A 14,106-nucleotide genomic window follows, 5' to 3' on the forward strand; every position below is an offset into this window, starting at 1 on the left:
TGTTTAATCATCTAAGAGTAGATATTATCACTTCATAGTATGAGAATTGGATATTCAACGATGGAAATTGGTTGTTGAGACCTAGGGTTCCAATAAAAATAAGAACTTCGGCTAAAACTAGATTTGTAGGGTTGAAATGATTAAAGAACCCATTGATTGATTCAATATGATGCTAGAGACTAGCATTAGGATGATTATGATGCTAAGGATAATTAACCCATTTGATTAGAGGTAGAATTGGTAAGGATGATGCAGTCCAAATTACCATGGTGACGACCCAAGTGTTCAAGCGGATGAGACCCAAATTGAAGCCCCAGAGGATGTGGATTGAAGCCCAAGATCTGTCCCACAGAAAGAAAAAGTCTGGCAGCCAAAATTAGGACTTCTAGAAGCTCTAGTGTGAACATGAGGGGCTAGTCTAATGTGAACGAAATTAGGACTTCTAGAATCTCTAGTGTGAACATGAGGGGCTGGTCTAATGTGAACGAAAGAAGCTTTCCATTTTCTGTTTTCTAGGCTTATTAAAGGTTATTTTGACTTTCATAATGTGTAGTGGCTTTCTAGGCTTCTAGGAGTATGCATTTTGTAGTCTTCTATGCACCTAGAAGACTACACTTCTATTTATTTCTTTTGACTAGTATATTTTAAGAACCTTATTTAAAGGTGCTTGTAATTCATTTGAAAGATACCTATCTTTGAATATTGAATATTATTGAAACCCTTTAGTCTTGAATGACTAGTGTTAATTTGGTGGAGTCTAAATTGAACAACCCCGGTTTGATCTAACAGTTTGCAAGAGATGGCTATTCTCTTGAGGATTGTTCGAATAGGATAGGTGCCTTTTGATCCTTTTGGGGGATGGCTAAGGTAAGTTTCCCTTAGTTGTTGCCCAATTGTTATTCAAATTGTGTCTTCTTTCTATCTTTGTTATTTTTTCTTGCATCAGTAGTCATCGCAATTTTTTTGTTGTTAAGTTGATGATCCTTTACTTACTTAGAATTGTAATTCTAGACTTTGAACGTTTCGACGCTTTGAGAAAAGGAAAAGCTATTGCGGAGTGATTGCATTGTTCCAGTTCGGCTTCGAGGTAGGTTACGGTTTACTTGAGTTATACTTTGATTAGTTGATTCTATATGTCGTAGAATCTATGGGAGAAAGCATGTCTAGGACTTCCGACATGGAGCTTGGGTGATTGTTGTTAGTTGTATGATTAAATTGTGTGAAGTGTTTCTCTATTGTTGAGGTTGATAAACTTGAATTGTATTCTTGATACCGTTGCAAGAAAGATATTCATATATACCGTTCAGCGACTGATTGAGATAGCTTCATATTATATTATCATTGAGCAGAGTAGTTGTTGGTCTTATTGTGAATTGTGTTATTTGGTTATACTTCATTGATGTTGACTTGATACGTGTTCTTGAGCCATTCCTTGTGATTTGATTATTAGACGTTGTGATGATGATTGAGATGGAACATATATATCTTGTAAGGCACATTTGACAGGGGGTGACAATGTAGCCTAGTGTGAGCTCGTGTCCAATGTTCATTCTAGAACGAGTGGTACATGGACACCATGGGCCCCTTACAGGTCATGGCTATTTGGGGAAAACATTACCATTCACCATGTGTGTACAGATATGTGACAGAGATGGAACTTTATTGTTATTTTACTTCTTTTGGCTTGAGCATTGGTGTTTCATTGTTGATAATTGGTGACTTATTCTGAAAGTGGATTACTTGAGGATATTATTTGTGATACATGTTTGTTGTGCCTATCTGTCTATTTCATTTATTTTGTCTATGTATGCATGATATTAATCTTAGTCGGCCTATGATATCTACTAGTACGTGTTGTTTGTACTAACCTACACTTGCTGCACTTTTTTTGTGAGTGCAGATTTTGAGCCAGAGACGTCCTCAAGACCTTGCATCTAGTTGAGGTTGTTCGTTACCAAGATCAGAGGGTGAGCTGTTATCCGTTCCATGCCGCCTGAAGATCCTTCTTTATTTCAGATGTTTAATTTCATCCCAGAAATTATGTTTATTTTTAGACAATATCTCTTCTTCTAGACATTGTTGGTTAGAGTCCTTGTACGGTGACTTTTAGATTTTGAGGATGTAATAGCTAGATTTCCACACTTGCTATTTAGTTTATTTTATTGTCAGACATCTGATTTCATTATTCCTAAGCAATGTTTATTAATTGGTTTAAGTAATTGGAATTGACTTGATAATGGGTTAAGGGATTGGTTCGCCCACTATAGGACTAGTGTGAGTGCAACTCACGTCTGTTTGGGATGTGACAATCGAAAAGCATCCCCTTTACCCTTTTCGTGAAATTGAATTCTTTAAATATGTTCGGAAAAAAGTTCAAAGAGAAACGGGAAAATAAATCAAAGGTAGGATGATAGCGGAATAAAATACCATGAGATATGCGTAGGTATTAATGATATGAACTTAGGCAATCCACATGTAGTGTGTTCCATCTATATTTAAGATATAGTTTACATAAGCGGCCATTTTCTTAGCAATCAGCTTGGACAAACAGATCAGAGGCATGACGTGTATATAGGGAAAACGAATCATCATATATACTTACATGAAAAATCACAACTGCTTGCTCATGTACTCTTCAGTGACTAAAATGCTTCATGTAGAATATAATTTTGTAATTCTACAATGAATGAAGTCATAGAATTAGTATTAAGTAGTACTAACTGTAAGAAAGTTTTATTATATTATAAAAAGTTGAGGTATTAGGGACTGCAACTGTGAGTTAGTTCGTCTCTTAATTGTTTGCTTTGTAACAATTTTGACTTTTCAGAGTGTTATAGTAGATCTATGCCGAACTGATGCCTCCTTTTGGAGTTTTCAAAACGTAATAACATAAGTAAAAGCAAAATAATGGGTAAACAAAGCAAAAATCTGAGAAAATAGATAAATAGAAAATCTGGCTTTGGAACGTGCCATGTCACCGGGCCTATTTCCTGCAATTTTTTATATATATATATATATATATATAAAGATAGATGGATAGATAGATAGATTGTAGATTTTACTATTAGGAGTACTTATGTGTATCAATGATTGAGAATAATCTAATTTGCAAGTATTTTAGAGCAACAGTACAACAGGTTGCATTTAACAGTTACATTAAACTAAGATCCTTGTGTTAAGCAAGGCATATTGGCTCTTTCACATGACAATAGAAAATCCTATTTAATTCGTTGGTATCATGCAATTGAACCAATTCAAGTTTTACTTATTCAATAAGACTGAGTGAATTTGCACCCTCAGCCAACCTATTTTAGTTTAAAAATTTCGAGTGGATGAATCAGAATCTTGAGAAATTATTCCATTTGTCACTCATTATAGACAATCTCAAATATTTTGCTTCTCTTTTTTATTTTTTTTATTTTTTTATATCATTCCTTAAGTCCCACAGGTTTGATCCTATAGAATTTGACCAATTTTCTCATGAAAGGTACGAAATAAATTATATTGATAAAAGCTCTCATTATACGAAGTCATGCTAAGATTATTTTGACTATAAATAATTACTCATATCGAGTGTTTATGCCGATAAAATATATATATTTCACTTAATTATAATTAAATGATAATTATACATATAAATGATACCTATAAATATAATTATTGGTGAATACTTATTAATATAAGTCAATTATATACTATGGATAGTAATCTTAAAGATAACTAGTTGATGTAAAACGTCACTCATTTTTACTAGTGGATCATCGCATACTTCGTTATCTAGAGCCCGCTTGGCTTAGCATCGGGGCACAAAATTAAGGGAAACATCACCTACTGCCCATCCAACCCAATCTTATTACAAGCCCATACCCCCTTTTGAAAGTATTTTCGCTTATGCCCAACCCATTGGAAAATAATTACCCGATCGTGTTCCTCTCCTAAGTCGCTCCTATGCTGCCCGACTAAGTTGCTCCTATGCGGCCCGACTAAGTCGCTTCTACTGCAGCCCAACTAACCCAAATCGGGCCTAATTGCTCTTCTTCACTTTGCCACATTTTTTCATGCTTGATTTTTTAGGGTGAGTTTTGAAATTGAAAAAACGGAGAGTTGATTGCATCAGATAACTTCCATTAACGGGTACATTGATTCTTATCCTTTTTTTTTGTTTTGTTTTATTTAATGGTTTATTTCATATAAGTTCCTAGTTTTACAGAGTTTTTAGCGAGAGTTGTTTCTAAAAAAATTCAAGATCGTTGTTTTTTATATTTTTTTCCCATGTTTTTGGCTGTTTTTTAGTGTGTTGTTTTTTTAGGGTTTTGTTGAATGTTTTTTAAGGGTCGTATTAGGGGTGGGCGTTCGGTTTTTCGGTTCGGTTTTATCAAACTTCAGTTTGGCTATTCCGGGTTCGGGTTTTTGACGGTGGACACCGAACACCGAACATCAAACCAAACTAGTTCGGTTCGGTTCTTTCGGTTTCGGTTTTTAAAGTTCGGTTCGGTTCGGTTTCGGTATTTTCAATTCGTTTTTTTTGATATAATATTAGAAGCGATTCCATTGACACTAATTCATATTCTCAAAAGCAATAAAATAGAAAACTGATAAATTGAAATCAAAATCAAACAAACAGGATACACAAGAACAGAAAACTATAATCATGATATAGGATTACTAGGTGTTATATACATACCGTAAGAATAATTAAGAAAACACATAAAGGACATACATTAATCCTAAAGACACATCCTAGTTCCTTTCTTTACTAAGGATATTTGATTTTCTCAATTGAAGTGAAAAATTAGGGATACAAATGCAAAAGAGGACTTATTACAATTTTTTTTTTTTTGCTTTAAACTTAATGGGTCTGGACTATTTTAATTTTTTTGGGTAATGTATTAAAATTTGGCGCGCGTTCAGTTTTTCGGTTCGGTTTTATCAAACTTCGGTTCGGCTATTTCGGTTTAGGTTTTTTTTACGGTGGACACCAAACTAGTTCGGTTCGGTTTGTTGAAGTTTCGGTTCAGTTTTTCGGTTTTCGAAATACCTAGCCCTATGTCGTATTACAGCTCAATGGAGGGGCCATTGTCGAGTTCTTACTGATGCTGTTGAATCTTTAGATGAAGGTGAAGGTACAGAAGACTCTATTTCTTCAAGGATGTCGGCCCCAAATTTTTCATTGCACCTTGGTGAATAGCTGTCTGTTTCTGTGGATAGCACTAAACTGAATCAGGGTAACCCAAAATCGAGTGATGACCCAAAACCCTGACACTTGGGAGATGCTGATGAAGCAGTGGCGGATAAAAATGTTGCAATGTTAAAAGAAAAGGGAAGGAAAAAGTAGCGCATGATGGTTTAGTTGTTGAGAATGTGAGGAAGAAAAGAAAACATACCGTTGAATCACAAGATATTCCTTGTGAATCAATTCCTGAAACAACACCCAATACAGCCCATGCAACCCCTGAAAATGTTGATGATATTAAGGTAACATTTTAAAAAAAAAAATCTTTTGTTACCTTTGATTATCTATACTTTTATGCAAAGTTGTGGTGAAATGGAAGTTGTATGTGGATACTCTGTGTGTTTTGAAGTAATGCAACTTTTTCTCCTCTGTGATACTCTAATAGTATATGATAGTAAGTGAGTATCATAGAGGATTTAGTAGTTTAAGCTATTTTAGTTGACCCTTTATGATACCCTGTCAGTATATCTATATACTATTTAGGCATTATATAGTACTGGGGGGAGGCATGATTCTATGATCCTTGGTATATGTGTATGTTCGAGTAATGAGGTTTGTTGTTTTGATGTAGTTTTTTGTATAATCATTATGTTTGATTTTTATATAAAGAGAGATATTGACTATAAATGAAAGATGGAGTGCAACACGAACTGCAATATTGTTGGTGATTTGCATGACAAGTTGTCGGCTAAGCAGCTTGCGCTGTTTAGAGATACATGTTTTGTGTATTTCTTGGACATGCCTCCAATTATGGTGCAAGGGCGAGTGTTGCAAAATCTTTTGATGAGAGAGGTGCATTGATTGGAAGATGATGCATTGCACTTTGTGGTGAGTGGTGCTAGGTTGCATTTTGTGTTGGGTGAGTTTGGTCTTGTTACAGGATTAAAATGTAAAAGTGGTATATCTATCACGGTCAAATAAGTGGATAATCGGTTGGTGAAAAAGTACTTTAAGAGTTCAGCCAATGTGACATGGTGTCAGCTTGAGCAATGTTTTAATTAAAAACGTTGGAGGTCCTATGCTAACGCAATGAATATTGTAGTTTTGTACTTTGTAAACATGTTCTTGTTTCCTACGAAAATGACCAAAGTTGTTGATATGGCGTACTTTGATTTGGTCGAGAGTGGTGAGTTCAATAACTATCTATAGGCGATAAATGTGTTTAAGGTGACTATTAAATCGTGCTCGAACAAGTACACGACAAAGCCTTCTTTTTATCGACATAGTGGATTTCCTATTTCATTAAAGATCTAGCTGTACGAGTGCTGCCAAACTTTGGGAATTCGTTTTGCCGAGCATGTTTTTGGCCTAAACCCTCATATTCTAAACTGGAAGATAGATAAAAGTTTAAGCCACGATTATGTGTGTTTGCAGATATTTGGCTTACAACCTGATGAGGTGTTCTAGTTCTGTACATGTTAGATATTTGTTACGTTTGATGTTATAATTTTGTGTAAGATTTTTAATTTTTTTGTTAACTGTAATTGCAGTCAAGGAATGTCTTTCCAACCGAGGACTACAGGTTGGTATTAGACTTAGAAGGATTACTATTTGAAATTGCCCCTGAGCCTTCCCAAAGTCAACGTTTTAGCGATGGATTCTTTTGCACGCAAGTGCTAACGAGAGATATGGGTCGGAGTAATCGTGCTGATGGTGAATCTAGCAATGCTTATTTGAAAAAAGAGTTAGAGGCATTTCGTCTTCATGTTGATTCAAAGTTTCGAGAGATCCTTGAAGCTATTGGGAATCTGAATAAGAAAGTAGATGCAAACCCTGATTTGCCGGTATTATTCATTTTTCTTTTTTAATTTTTAGCTAACGTAGGTTCTGTACAATTTTTTTTCTTTATAATACTTTGGCAGTATATAGAGGATTGAGCCTTTTTATCCTCTATGATGCCCCAATGGTATATAACTATACTAACAGGGCATGATAGAGGATTGAACCTTCATCCCATAAGATGCCTTTATGGTATCTAAATATACTGATAGGGCATCATAGAGGATTGACCCTTCATCATTTATGATGCCCCCATATCAATACTCTATGATGCCCCCATGGTATATAAATATATTGACAGGGGCATCATAGATGATTTGATTATGGTATATAAAGTATTGAGCCTTTTCATCCTCTATGATGCTCCCATCGTATATAAGTATACTGACAGGGCATCATAGAGGATAAAATGTTCGTATGTGATACTTCACTTGGTATATATGATATACTGCAAGAATTAACCCTGTTAATATGTTTTTATATACTATGTGCGTATCATAGAGTAGTTAGCAGTTGACTTATTGAAGTAATGAATTGTTGATCCTCAATGATGCCCAGTATACTTATAAACCATATTGGTATCATATAGGATTTTCTTAGAAGTGTTTGTGTGTTCAATGCCTTGTCAGTCTATTTGTAAGAATTGTTTATATTTTTCCATTTTGTACATAGGAGAAGAAGAAGGATTGGTAAAGGCTTGTGTTTCTGCGGCGTATACTGGAGGAACATATTGTGCATTAGGGGTGACAAAGTGTGCCCCGTGCATATGCTGGGTTGGATAAGTCCGGACGATGGGGGTGTTTTGGACAAGAGGTGGTGTGTTATAAGTAGTGTTTATAGGTGGTTGATTTGGTGGGTTTAGAGGAGTAGTTGTAGGTGGTGTATTAGTGTTGGTGGGTAAAGGAATGTAAGGAGTATGACCTAGTGGTTGATTTGGTGGGTTGATAGGTGGTGGATTAGGAGTAGCATAAGTAGTGTAGGTGGGTGGTCGACTTTGTGGAGGAGTATAGTTAGTGTAGGTGGTTGGTTGACTTTGTGGGGGAGTATAGACGGATGTTGGATTTGGTGGATTTGCGGGGGTGACCGGAGGTAAGTTGTTGTTGGTAGGTGCATTGTTTTGGGGAGGGAAATGCTCAGGAACTGGGGATTCGAGTGATGGGAAACGAGGTGGTTCTGGTGCAGTATTGCTAGGTTCAGAAGGTGAATTTTGGAGTGTGATGGATAAATTGGTCAAGTCCCTAACCCGATTTAGTTCTCCACGTAGATTCTCAATTTCTTGAGTCAGGCGGGCGATATGTTCATCCCGTTGAATAGCAGCTCCATGTTCGGAAGTTTCAGGCGGATCGCTAGCAATCACGAGGTTTTCTACACCAGTTGGAACAGATGCGGCCGGATCAGACATAGTAATTTCATTTCCTTGGACAACCCAACTACGTTCAGGTAATGATGACGTCTTTGACCTCGTGATGTAAGGATGGTCGGCCATCGGGCGTCAACACGAATCAACTCTCTGTTCGGGAATAAGATAAAATAGACATACAGTATAAACGATGTTAATCTCATGAACATATCTAGGTAAAGTCATGGTCACGTGAAGTCAAGTAAGGCATGTAGCAAATCATTTATCAAGTAGAGTCAAGCAAGTTGTCAAACAAATCAAAACAAATAGCGCGTCCTAATATGCATGTGACCTCCTTGTGCCAGAGGTGGGCCTAACGTTGTTTGAAGGGTAAAGTGTGCCATAATATATCATCCCATTGCTTTGATTAATTAAACAGATTCTATTTCTCAAAAAAATAAAGTACAAAATAATGTAATATTTATTACATGACAAATACATACAACAGGAAGTGTTTCCTAATCAAAATAAAGTAAATAAAATTTCTATGCCTAACTCGTAGCTCCATTTGTGGTGCCCTTGATCTTCGTCATTTATTGTAATCCGATGCAAATGCATACCTGACATAGAAACGTTAGTCATTCTCCTAAAGTTTAATTAATTAGAGCAAATAGTCAATATTTAGGCACAATTATCCTTCAAACATGCATATAAAGTATGATTGGTGTCACTCGGGGTCGTGAACCCACTCGGACGTTTGGGTAAATTCATCTAATGGGCTTAATACACCAAGGGTATTAAACCTCCTAGGTCATGAAATGTATGCTTTCAATAAAGTGCGTTGGTTTAGCTCTATCTTAGGCTGACTAAGAGTTGGCTTCCTATGACACAAGGTTCCCCCAAGCGGACAACTTGGGAGTGGAAAGTCCGTGGCCGTCGACTGCACCGCTGATCGACTAAATCCACAAGATCGATCCAACTAAAAGGTAATTTAATAGTGAACGGGCGCGAACCGCGAAGCCGTTTTGAATGTGTGAATATGTGTGAGTTTTCCAGGAGTGGAAGAAATATGAACGGAATGACAGTTTATCAAAACAGTAACACATAAACAGTTTATATCAGACAAACAGTTTATATCAAACAAACAATTAATAGCATGTAAAAAATAATTAACAAATAAATAAAGCGATTTCAAAATAAGCACACAAAGCCTACTTAAACTAAGTCCGTTATGGTTAGAACCTAAGTAGTCCCCAGCAGAGTCGCCAAGCTGTCTCACCCCTTTTTAACCCGGAAGAGTTAAAATTAGAAGTACGACATATTGGAGATTCCTATTTTCATTTGTTTTATTTAAGGAGTCGCCACCTAATTATTTTATGGTGAATTAGGACACCTAAAGTTTATTAAAGTTATATTTAAAGTTAACTCTGTTTAAGGTCTGCGAAACTTGAAATTCTAGGTAAGGGTTCAATTAGTCTGAAGGGAAGGTATTAGGCACCCTTTAAGACCCATTAATAATGGTTAACCGACCGGACTTATAATTAATTAGGCTAAGTGTAAATATGATATTGTAGAAAAAGAAAGTAGCTTTGTAAGTATAACTAAAGTTATGAATAGACATGTAAGAATGCTATTTAAAATAGAACTTGTGAAAATAATAATTTATATAAACGAGTATTTCTAATGTTATTTTGTAAATGTCGTCAAGGTTTTTAAACGAAAGTGTTATAGTGTTATTTAAAATGATACTTGTAGAAAATATAATAATTTGCGTAAAAGAAGATTATAAATATTAAATGAGGCTAAAAGATATTGCTAAGGCTTTAAATGAAAAAAATGCAGTAATGTTATTCAAAGATAAGACTTGTAGAAAAATGAGATGATTTGCTTATGAATAATGACCTTTTAGAGGATAGTTTGATAAAAGTGATCTTTAAGTAAGAATGATATTATATGAATATGATGGTATAAAAATGTCTGGACTTTGAACTTATATTCTTAAATATGATGAAAAGTCCATAAGTTTCTTTCTATTTCTTTTTATCACCCTTTATTTAACCAATTTCGGCTAAAAAAATGTATAATTGGGTAGATCTTAAAAATGTTATAAAATATAATTGGATTCCTATTTAACGACATTTTGAAATTTATAAGTTAGTAAGAGTGAAAAAATGATTCCTTTAACCCAAAAATATATGATCATATTAGTTGAAAATCAATTGCCCGAATAAATGTTATAGATACCATTAATAGTTTAGAGCATAACTAGAAGTGAATATAAATTTGTGGAATTAACTACCCATTACTAAACTACAACCCTTAATATACTAGAATTTATCTAAGTTAATAAAATAAGATAAGACGTTAGTCATACAAAGCGAATAAAAATACACAACAAAATAAAATGAAATAGAAGGAAAGAGGAGTAAATGGACCAGTCCATTTTTTAAGGACTATTGCTGCAATCTGTTTGCTATTGGGCTGACTCAAGAAGAGGATTTTATTGGATTTTGGCCCAACATCGAATGTGGAAGATGACGAGTCCCTCGGACTCGTGTGCGAGATATCATGCATAAAAACGAAAGGGGAGAAAGATTAGTACATGATCAATAAATAAGGCCATACACATATAATGTAAACTTAACTTCCTATAAAACAGCCCCCCTAAACATACATTAAACCCCACTAGGAACATATACCTTTTCATGATGCATGAAAATTCTTACTGTAAAAGAACGAAGAAAACTCTAGCGACTAGGAACTACTCTTTTCTTTTCCTAAAGTTAAGAGTTAAAAGTTCAAACCCATAGCCATAATAGGGAGTTAACAGACTCGAAGATACTTTTTTTTTTCTTTTAAGAAAACAAGCCATTGACGTGAGATGCAAATTCGACTTATCTTGAAGGAAAGAAAATGCAGGGTCTGTCCTGAGTTCAAGGATTAAAAAAAAAATTAATCTATACTCAAGAGAGAAACAAACCAAATAAGTAATTGTTTACACTCATGAAACAGTATTAGAAGGCAAAGGTGATGTTTTCATCACTACCCCTATCACTATCCCTTTCGCTCTGATGTAAGAATTCAGGCAGCATACTTCTGACGAACTGAGCCATCTCGCATACAACAGTGGTTTAATCAACGAGCATATCATCAGCCAAAGGGTAATAATTCATGGTAACGACAACAAGTAACGGCTTAAGGATCATGTGCTTTTTATGTATAGATTAAAAGACAGCATGCAGCCCCTTCAGACAAATTACAAAATCCAAGCATATAGGATCAGGTCATTTTAAACACACACATCATATTATGACCATCATAGGCATGTATTTAATTCGCATAGAATCTCCACAAGCTAGTTTAGATTTAATTAAATCGCAGATGACACTAGAGTTGGATGCATATTACTTAGCTTACATAACTAATCGTTATCAGAAAGAAATTTTCATGATAAAAAGATCCTAATTCGCATTGAAGACAGCATATACACGGCTAGGCAGTTAGCAGATCGACAGCCAGTCGTCGTTAAACTTAAAAGGAAATCTAGGCAAAGCAGCAGCCGAACAAGAAAAACAAGGAAAACATCACATAAATAATGGTAATCCGAAAAAGAGCTCACTGCCTGATCTGATGACATATGGAACTTGATTAAAATGGGCAGTAAGACCCAACATCGACAAAACAATTAGAGGAAAACAAGTCCAGGCCTTTAATCACGTTTCAACAACTAAAGAAGCAAATAGAGCAAGGGAAAATTCAATATCCAATATAAATGACTCGTGTAATGTCTACAAGCACATAGACGGGTTCAGGTTTACCCAAGAAATAGTTATATGGAGTGCAGTTAGTATGTTTGCTATCCTGATAACATCCCATGACCTTATTAAATTTAGCATGATGTGGACGAACATTTCCAGATATTAAAACTGATTCAAGAACCTTTTAAAAGCTTTCATAGCATGTCATGATGAATTTTACACTAAAATGACAGCAGGCAGATGGTCTTAGTTTATTTCTCAATCAATCTAGAAACAACAGTTTATGATCTTCCTCTATTTTTTAAGGGCCTATAGTCCCCTATATTAAACCACTGAAGTTGTGAGGCTAGATCTTTCGCATTAATCAGTCAACATGATTAATATATAAACTAACACCCGAGAGAAGTGATACTAAATTGCATCATATTGAAGAAAACTGAATTGGTCCATGACTTGTATAAAAACTTAAATTGCAGGGAAATGCTTTAAATAACATGAAAGTATAAGGTTTCTATTTAAATTTTCTTTATTCAGGAATATTTATCCAGAAGATGTATATTCTAATAGATAAAACAAACACAATTATTAGGGTAGAACATAGCAGTGATTCAGCCGGATAAACAGCAATCCTCCTTCGAAACAGGTACCAAATAAAGAACCAACCCAGACAAATGTAGTGAACATTTACTGAAAATATGCAGCAGCCAATACTATATCCAAGTGACAAAGAAATGAATAAAGTAATCCCAACATAAATGGAACAATTTCAGTTTGGTCACAGGCAGCGATAGCTTAAAACAACGTGAAGCAAGGGCGCGATCTAAAGAAATCAGATTTCAGAGCGGAGGGCAGTGTAATACAAGCAGTGCAAGGTCGATACTTTGGTTCATTCTAGGGCTCAACATTCAAACAAAAACCAGTTTTTAGAAGATGGAACATGTTGAGGTTCCAAGAAATCAGTTAATCTTAATCATGACAGGGTAAATTTAAAAAATGCACATGCTTCAAAATTCTGAAAGAGTCAAACTACGAGAATAGGCACTTATGCATACTTATTTAGCAACTAATGCTATTATCATTTGAATGAACCAGAATAGGGACCAGCTTGAGCTAAAAGAGAAAATGGTTCATATTTTACATGCAACTAAAGAGAGACCAAGGAATCTGCTTATACTAAATCAATAACAGGCCTTTAGTGAGCAAACAGACAGAGCTAGGACCTCAACAATACTAAAGAAATAGAAAGAAAGGAAGGTTTTTTAATCCCAACAAGCAGCCGTCGACACAATATTTAATCCAGCAACATACATTATAAAGACCATCCAATACTAAAATTGCAATCCAAACTTGAGAATCCGACTTTAACACTTATCATTCAATGAGCAAAGGGCCCTTGGATTGCACATCTTACTATAAATAGATAAAGTAACTGAACTAGCCATTATCACTGTGTTAACTGCATGAAGTTCTTTCAAACTCTTTTGTTAGTGTAGTTTAAACTTATCTTTTAAAGAGAATAGAAAGGATATATCCAGATATTCTGTTAACTAACTAAAACTTCAGACCACTTTTAAGAGAATATTAGCTAGAAAGGGTTCAAATAGAGAGTACTGCATACTGTTGATCTGTCCTACCAGATAATCAAGACAATCTCCCACACTCAAATTTATCCATCTCTCAAGAAAGGGATACAAACAAACACTCAAAGATGTCAGCATATTTCTTGAGCTGGACAAAAATACATTGGATCTTTTAAAAGACAAACCATTGTAGACAGACATATCCTTGGCTGGAAGTTAACTAATGGACATACTAATCCCGTAATTAATAAACTAAACACATAGTCAGCCCAAATATCGAACTAATCGACTAAACCAGAACTGGATTTGATTACATTACGCACTCCACTAACAGTGACAATATCACTATTACTGTTTCCATATCAACATTAACCAAGACAGAAACTTAAATCTACAGGTTGATAGACAATTATAGAG

At 35.1% G+C, this 14,106-nt stretch overlaps 1 long non-coding RNA gene across 1 annotated transcript; it reads left to right on the forward strand.

Annotated features, from left to right (window-relative positions):
• Positions 1-633: 633 nt before the first annotated feature.
• LOC132634139 (uncharacterized) lies at positions 634-2,177 on the forward strand. The gene is made up of 3 exons (XR_009580052.1): positions 634-867; positions 1,012-1,087; positions 1,901-2,177. It is a non-coding gene; the product is annotated as an uncharacterized LOC132634139 (long non-coding RNA).
• The last annotated feature ends 11,929 nt before the right edge of the window (positions 2,178-14,106 follow it).

This window comes from Lycium barbarum, chromosome 3 (genome assembly GCF_019175385.1).
Source record: "Lycium barbarum isolate Lr01 chromosome 3, ASM1917538v2, whole genome shotgun sequence".
NCBI classification, from domain to species: Eukaryota; Viridiplantae; Streptophyta; class Magnoliopsida; order Solanales; family Solanaceae; genus Lycium; species Lycium barbarum.